Source organism: Mirounga angustirostris, unplaced genomic scaffold (assembly GCF_029215605.1).
Source record: "Mirounga angustirostris isolate CCGP_5_RB_7025 unplaced genomic scaffold, mMirAng1.0.hap1 SCAF_11, whole genome shotgun sequence".
Lineage (NCBI taxonomy): Eukaryota > Metazoa > Chordata > Mammalia > Carnivora > Phocidae > Mirounga > Mirounga angustirostris.
Genome location: NW_026991719.1, coordinates 46,447,700 through 46,455,024, shown reverse-complemented (window position 1 = coordinate 46,455,024; position 7,325 = coordinate 46,447,700). Strand labels below are relative to the sequence as shown.

At 41.0% G+C, this 7,325-nt stretch overlaps 1 pseudogene; it reads right to left on the bottom strand.

Annotated features, from left to right (window-relative positions):
• Positions 1-582: 582 nt before the first annotated feature.
• On the bottom strand, positions 583-1,168 carry LOC123843909 (protein FAM156A/FAM156B-like; annotated as a pseudogene).
• Between the last annotated feature and the right edge of the window lie 6,157 nt (positions 1,169-7,325).

Genomic DNA, 7,325 nt, shown 5'->3' with positions numbered 1-7,325 from the left:
ATTAAGATATGGGGTAAAAACCGGGCGCCTGGGTGGCTCAGATGGTTAGGCGTCTGCCTTCGGCTCAGGTCATGATCTCAGGGTCCTGGGATCGAGTCCCGCATCGGGTTCCCTGCTCAGTGCAGAGCCTGCTTCTCCCTATCCCTCTGCCACTCCCTCTGCTTGTGCTCTTCTGTCTCTCTCTCTGTCAAATAAATAAATAAAATCTTAAAAAAAAAATCTTCTCTTAAAAAAAAAAGATATGGGGTAAAAACAAAGTCTCAAGGAAAGAAGGCAACAACTGGCATCATTTGAACCATATCATGGGGATTTAAGAATCTTTGTTACTCAGTCATCCTTTCTATAGACTAGCACCCCCCACCATGCCCCAAAGGGATGCTAAAATTATAAGCAGGAAAGACTAGGACCTTCCTGGGATTAGATCAATTCTCATGCTGATAGGGTTTTCAGTCATAACTCTGTCCTTATTATTTCTCTATTGCTTACGCTTTGGTTCCCAAAAGGAATCTCTGTCCAGGATGTGGCAACTCCAGCATTTGTGCCTGAATCCGTTCAGATCTCTGTCACGTGAGGATGAGAGTCTCAGTTTTCTTTCAACCACTATTTTAAGAGCTTCTGAAACATTCTTTTGCTTTCCTACTGCATCTCCAGTTGGAGCTTCTCCCCCCTCTCTTGCTATTGAAGTACTCCTTCTGGCAGAAGTCCAGGCCAGTTGGTACCCAGGCTAAGTGTCAAGCCACTGAGGCCCTGTACCAACACTTCCCAGAAGGAAGGAGGTAGGGCCATTTTCCTCTCTGCAGGCATCCCAGAGACATTTGGCCTATGGCTCTGGCAATATCAACATTGACATTCACATCTGAAATCTACTCTAATCTCTATCACCTGAGGAAGAGATTCTGGTTTTCCTTTGGACCTGATAAGGTGCCACGTGATCTAGATGTCTTCATCTCATATGCCCCGGAAATGTTGCCTTCCTCTGAGAGGACTCTGATCCTTCCCAACACCTCTCTTGTAGGGTTTTCTCATCCCTGTACCACTGCTGGACCCACCCTTCTGGTAGAGAGGCAGGGTATTTGGTGCCAGGACAGGGGTTCAGGTCACTGAAGCTCATCATTAGCAATTCTGAGAAGGAAGGATGACAGGCTGCTGTGATTTCCTGGGAAGTCTTTTTTTTTTTTTTTAAGATTTTATTTATTTTCCAACAGAGAGAGAGACAGTGAGAGAGGGAACACAAGCAGGGGGAGTGGAAGAGAGAGAACCAGGCTTCCTGCTGAGCAGGGAGCCCGACGTGGGGCCCGATCCCAGGACTCTGGGATCATGACCTGGGCCGAAGGCAGATGCTTAACGACTGAGCCACCCAGGTGCCCCTCCTGGGAAGTCTCCTTAGAAATCACTGGGAAAGATTCAGAAGTCAACATTGAGCTTCCAGTTAAGGAATGAGTAAGTCACAGGGATGAAAGGTACAGCATAGGAAATATTGTAAGTGATACTGTAATAGCACTGTATGGTGACAGATGGTAGCCCCCCTTGCAAGCACAGCATAATGTATAGACTTGTCAAATCACTATGTCATACACAGAAGACTAATGTCACATTGTGTCTTAACTATACTTCAATTAGAATAAATAAGTAAGTAAATAAATAAATAATAAATAAATAAATTCTTAATTAAAAAAAAGAAAGAAAAGAATCAACGTTGAATTACATTTCTGGAGTGGATCCATATAGGTCTTGTCCATGCTCACAGCTCCACCTGGCCCTTGGGTCCATACAGGAAGGTGAAGATGAAGGTTGTCAAAGAGCTGGAAGGTAGCAAGGGATGTGTATGGCCAGAAGAACCCAGAGTGCAACAAGTGGTGATAAAAGAAGAAAGAAAACCCATTATTATTCCTCTGACTTTAACTATTCTGTGCTTTCATTTCATATGTGCAAAATGGGAAAAATAACAGGACCTACCTCCTAGGTTCGGAGGATTGCATGAAATAATACATCTCAAGAGCTTAGAATAGTGCATGGCACATCATAAGCATTTCAGAAACAGTAACTTATGTTCTGTTTTTTGCATGTCAGTTCATGCAAATGGTATCTCATAGTGAATGACATTAATTCCTGGCTTACATTTCCACATTCATTCTCTAAATATAAATGTAAGTATAATTAGTAGCTAATAATATCTATTCTTCTATAAGCATTTATGTAATTTCATAGGGCAGCATTTTATTAAATTTCAATAACTTGCATCCTGGAGCCTCCATTCTTTTGATTTTTCACCCTCATAATCATTGGCTTGACTTGTTGTCCAAAAAGCTGCTCAGCTGCCTGTAGAAATCCTTCCATGACTTGCAGTGAGAACACAAATGGACTGACTTTTCTCTAATTGAAATGTAAAATGTGGTTTTTAAAATCTTGGCACACAGTTCTCCAGTAAGGAGCTTTCCATGACCATGAGGGGTTTTCTCTCCTTTCTTTCTGAGCACCCTATATACATTCCAAGAAGTGCCCAACAGAGTTAAACAACCTACAACACTGTTGCTAATCTTTTCCTTGATCTATCCATTAATCCTCTGAAATGACCATTGTTGAACCTCATATTTTGCATGTTGTATTTCCAGGATCTTTGTCCTTTTACTTTAGTTTGCACACCACTTCCCCCAGCCAAGCTGAGTAGTGAGAACATGCTGTTTTGCACAAAAGAATCTCTCCACCTGAGCAGAATATGTTAAGCATTGAGAATGCAATAAAAGCTGTATTGAAACCTACATGAAGATTATATGAGCCAAAGAGTACAAGAGCTAGGTGTCTTTTGTGGCAATGGGCATATAACTAACTCGGTTTGCAGGTGGTAATATGGATGTGGTGGAGTTCAACTTAAGACTTGGTCTAAAACTGTGTCAGATCCTTACCACACTGCTCCCTCTTGATCTTTATGTCAGTCTAGCAGCCATACTCAGGTCAGATGGCCAAACTCCTATACTCCACTCCCTTAAATTCACCCTGGTGTGTACCTCTTCATATTCTGCCAGATATCCCTGGGGTAGAGGATAGAAGCAGAAGGCATTGCTGTCTGTGTGCTTGTGGGAGTGGACATTCTATTGAGACACAGAAAACTAACAGACATAAATGAGTGCGGGACCACATAGAAGTGCGGAGTGATTTGCCAGTTGTGATGCTTCCAGCCTCTAGCACTTTAATTTTAAAACCACATCAGGAGGAGGAGGAGGCAAGATGGTGGAAGAGTAGAGGACCCCATTTAAACTGGTCCCCTGAATTTAGCTGGATATCTATCAAACAATTTTGAACACCCACGAAATCAACCTGAGATATAAGAATATATATCTGGACCTCTACAAGCAGAAAAGCAGCTGTGTTTGACAGGGTAGGAAGGGTGGGGTCATAAATCTGCTGGGAGATATCAGAAGATAAACAGGGGGAGGGAGCTGCCATAAGCTGGTGCCTGGAAAGTGATAGAACACCAGAGCACAAAATCAGTGCCCTTGGAAATCTGCTCTAGTAAGAGACACCCCTCCCTGTGGGGGGCTTTGGAAATGAAAAGACAGAATTCTAGGTAGGGCATTGTGCTCTCAGGATACAGGGGACCACAGAGCAAAAGGAGATTCCTGAAACATGGAGGGCCAGAGCTTTGGAGCCAGGAAGCAGGTTGTGATCAGCAAGCTCAGGAAGGGCCTCCCAACCAGGATTGCCAGAAACTGCTAGCCTGGCTGATAGATATCCGCTTTTTCCTTGAACAGCCTGAAAAAATCTAGGAACAGCACCTGGGACAGAGCAAAAACTCACAGAATGGTAGCGGCTGGGAAGAGGCCTTAGGGTGGAACCAGACCCCATTCCTGAGCCTTGGGAGCACTCACAAGCCCACAGCTGCTGGAGGTTTTAAAAGGACAAAGGGCAGAGATCTTGCTGGGCTCCTGAAAACACTTCTGAGAGTAGCTGTGGGAGCACACTGCTGGAGGCTGTGGTTTTCAGCAACATAAGCAGAAGAGGAGACTATTTGTCCTGCAGAGTTTATTAAAAAGGGCAGACTATGAATTTTCTGCTCTGGGCCAGAGATTTGGCTGTGGCTATTTTTGCTCTGATTCCTTGAAGAGGCTCAGAAAGGCCCCAGGGTACAAAAGACACCCAGAAGTCCCATTTCCACTGAGCCCATCCCCCAGACAGGGATGGGGCAACTCCTCACAGGCAGGATTATCTGAGAAGCAGAGCAGCAGGCCCCTCCCCCAGAAGACAGGCTGGAAGAACAGGTGGATGACAATCCTTTGGATCCTGTAAGACTGTAAAATCCCAACACGAGGAGAAAATTGTATGTTGAGCTCCAGTTGTGGCTTCATGACTTGTTTACTTTTCAGATAAAATTTTCCTTTCCTTTTCTTTCTTTATTTTTCTTTCTTTCTTTCTTTCTTTCTTTCTTTCTTTCTTTCTTTCTTTCTTTCTTTCTTTCTTCTTTCTTTCTTTCTTCTTTCTTTCTTTCTTTCTTTCTTTCTTTCTTTCTTTCTCTTTCTTTCTTTCTTTCTTTCTTTCTTTCTTTCTTTCTTTCTTTCTTTCTTCTTCTTCTTTCTTCTTTCTTTCTCATTTTTTCCCCCTTTTCTCAGGTTGTTTTCCCCTGCAGTATTCTTCCTTATACCTTCTCCTCATTTCACCTAGATGTCTATTATACCAACTCACTTTTTCATAGGTGCTTTTTAACTTGTATTTTTACACACCTGTATTTTTTTAATAGATATATGCTTTATTTTAGCCTGTTTTTCAGTCTACTAGTTTTACCCTTTTATATATTCAAGTTTTACTTTCTTAGTGATTTTGGGACGTAGTGTCCTTTAACACACAGACCAAAATACACCCAGGAACAACAGAAACACCCTGTTTTGTCCACACTGAGAGATTATAGCCCCCCATTCCCTCCCCCCATTTTAATTTTTATTTTATTTTATTTTCTATTATACATATATATTTTTATTTTTTGAATATTGTTTTTCTTTCAATTTTTAAATTTTATTCTTGTGTTTTATTTTGGCTTTGTTTTTTCAGTGGTGAAGTTTCACCACTCCAAATTTTGCTAGGGTGCATCTTCCTTGGGTCATGGTTGATATTTTGCACTCTCTCCATTTGTTAACCATCCACGGACAGAAGGAATAGGAGGAGGAACTCCCAACAAAGAAAAGAATGAGACACAATGTCTTCTGCCACAGAACTAATAGATATGGATATAAGCAAGATGTCAGAGACAGACCTCAGGATAGCAATCATGAAGTCAATAGTTAGGCTTGAAAAAAGCATCAGTGACAATATAGAATTTCTAAGAGCAAAATGAGATCTAATCAGGCTGAACTTAAAAATGCTATGGATGAAACACAGTCTAAGCTGGATACTCTAACAACCAGGGTAAATGAGGTAGAAGAATGAATTAGTGACCTAGAAGATAAGCTGATAAAAAGGAAGGAAACTGAAGAAGATAGGGATAGTCACTGGTAGACTTAGAGAGATCAATGATGCCATGAAATGTTCCAATGTCAGAATTATTGGGATCCCCAAGAGAGAGGACAGAGAGAGAGGACTAGAAGGTATATTGGAGCCAATCATAGCTGAGAACTTCCCTAATCTGGGGAAGGAAACAAGCATTCTTGTCCAAGAGGCAGAGAGGACCCCTCCCAAAATCAATAAAAATAGATCAATATCCTAACATATAATAGTGAAGTTTGCAAATCATAGAGCCAAGGAAGCTATCCTGAGAGCAGGTAGGGGGAAGAGATTTCTTACATATGGAGGGAACATCAGAATAATCAGACCTGTCCACAGACCTGGCAAACCAGAAAGAGCTGGCAAGACATATTCAGGGTACTTAATGAAAATAACATGCAGGGAAGAATACTTTACCCAGCAAGATTGTCAATCAGAATGGATGGAGAGATAAAGAGCTTTCAAGACAGGCAGAAACTGAAAGAATATGTGACCACCAAGCCAGCATTGCAAGAAATATTAAGGGGGATTCTGTAAGCAAAGAGAAGCCCCAAGAGTCACATAGACCAAAAAGAAACAGACAACCTATGGAAACAGGGACATTAGAGGCAATAAAATGACACTAAATTCATATGTTTCAATAGTTACTATCAACATGAACAGGCTGAATGCTCCCATCAAGAGACACAGGGTTCCAGACTGTAAAAAAAGCAGGACGCATCCATATGCTGTCTATAACAGACTCATTTTGAACCTAAAGACACGTCCATATTGAAAGTGAGGGGATAGAGAACAATTTACAATGCTAACAAGCCTTAAAATAAAGCTCGGGTAGCAATCCTCATATCAAATTAGATTTTAAAACAAAGACTGTAGTAAGAGATGTAGTGGGACACTATGTCATACTTAAAGGGTCTATCCAACAAGAAGATCTAACAGTTGTAAATATCTATGCCCCCAACATGGGAGCAGCCAATTATATAAACCAATTAATAACCAAAATAAAGAAACATACAGATAATAATACATTAATAGTAGGAGACCTCAACACTCCACTCACAGCAATGAACAGATCTGCTAAGCAGAAGATCAACAAGGAAACCAGACCTTTGAATGACACATTGGGCCAGATGGACTTCACAGATATATAGAGATCATTCCATCCTAAAATAACAGAATACTCATTCTTCTCGAGTGCACATGGAGCTTTCTCCAGAACAGACCACAAACTGGGCCACAAATCAGGTATCAACTGATACCAACAGATTGAGATTATCCCATGCATATTTTCAGACCACAATGCTGTGAAGCTGGAACTCAACCACAAGAAGAAATTTAGAAGGTACTCAAACACTTGGAAGTTAAAGAGGATCTTGCTAAAGAATGATGGGGTCAACCAGGAAATTAAAAAAGAACTTAAAGAATTCATGGAATCTAATGAGAATGAAAACAGTCCAAAATCTATGGGATACTGCAAAGACGGTCATAAGAGGGAAATACATAGCCATCCAAGCCTCTCTCAAAAAAAGTAGAAAAATCCCAAATTCACAAGGTAACCTTACACCTAAAGGACATGGAGAAAGCACAGCAAATAAGGCCTAAACCAAGCAGGAGAAGAGAAATAATAAAGATTAGAGCAGAAATCAATGAAATAGAAACCAGAAAAACAGAACAGATCAGCGAAACTAGAAGCTGGTTCTTTGGAAGAACTAATAAGATTGATAAACCACTGGCCAGACTTATCCAAAAGAAAAGAGAAAGGACCCAAATTAATAAAATCATGAATGAAAGGGGAGAGATCACAACTAACACTAAGGAAATAGAAACAATTATTAGAAAGTATTACCACCAACCAT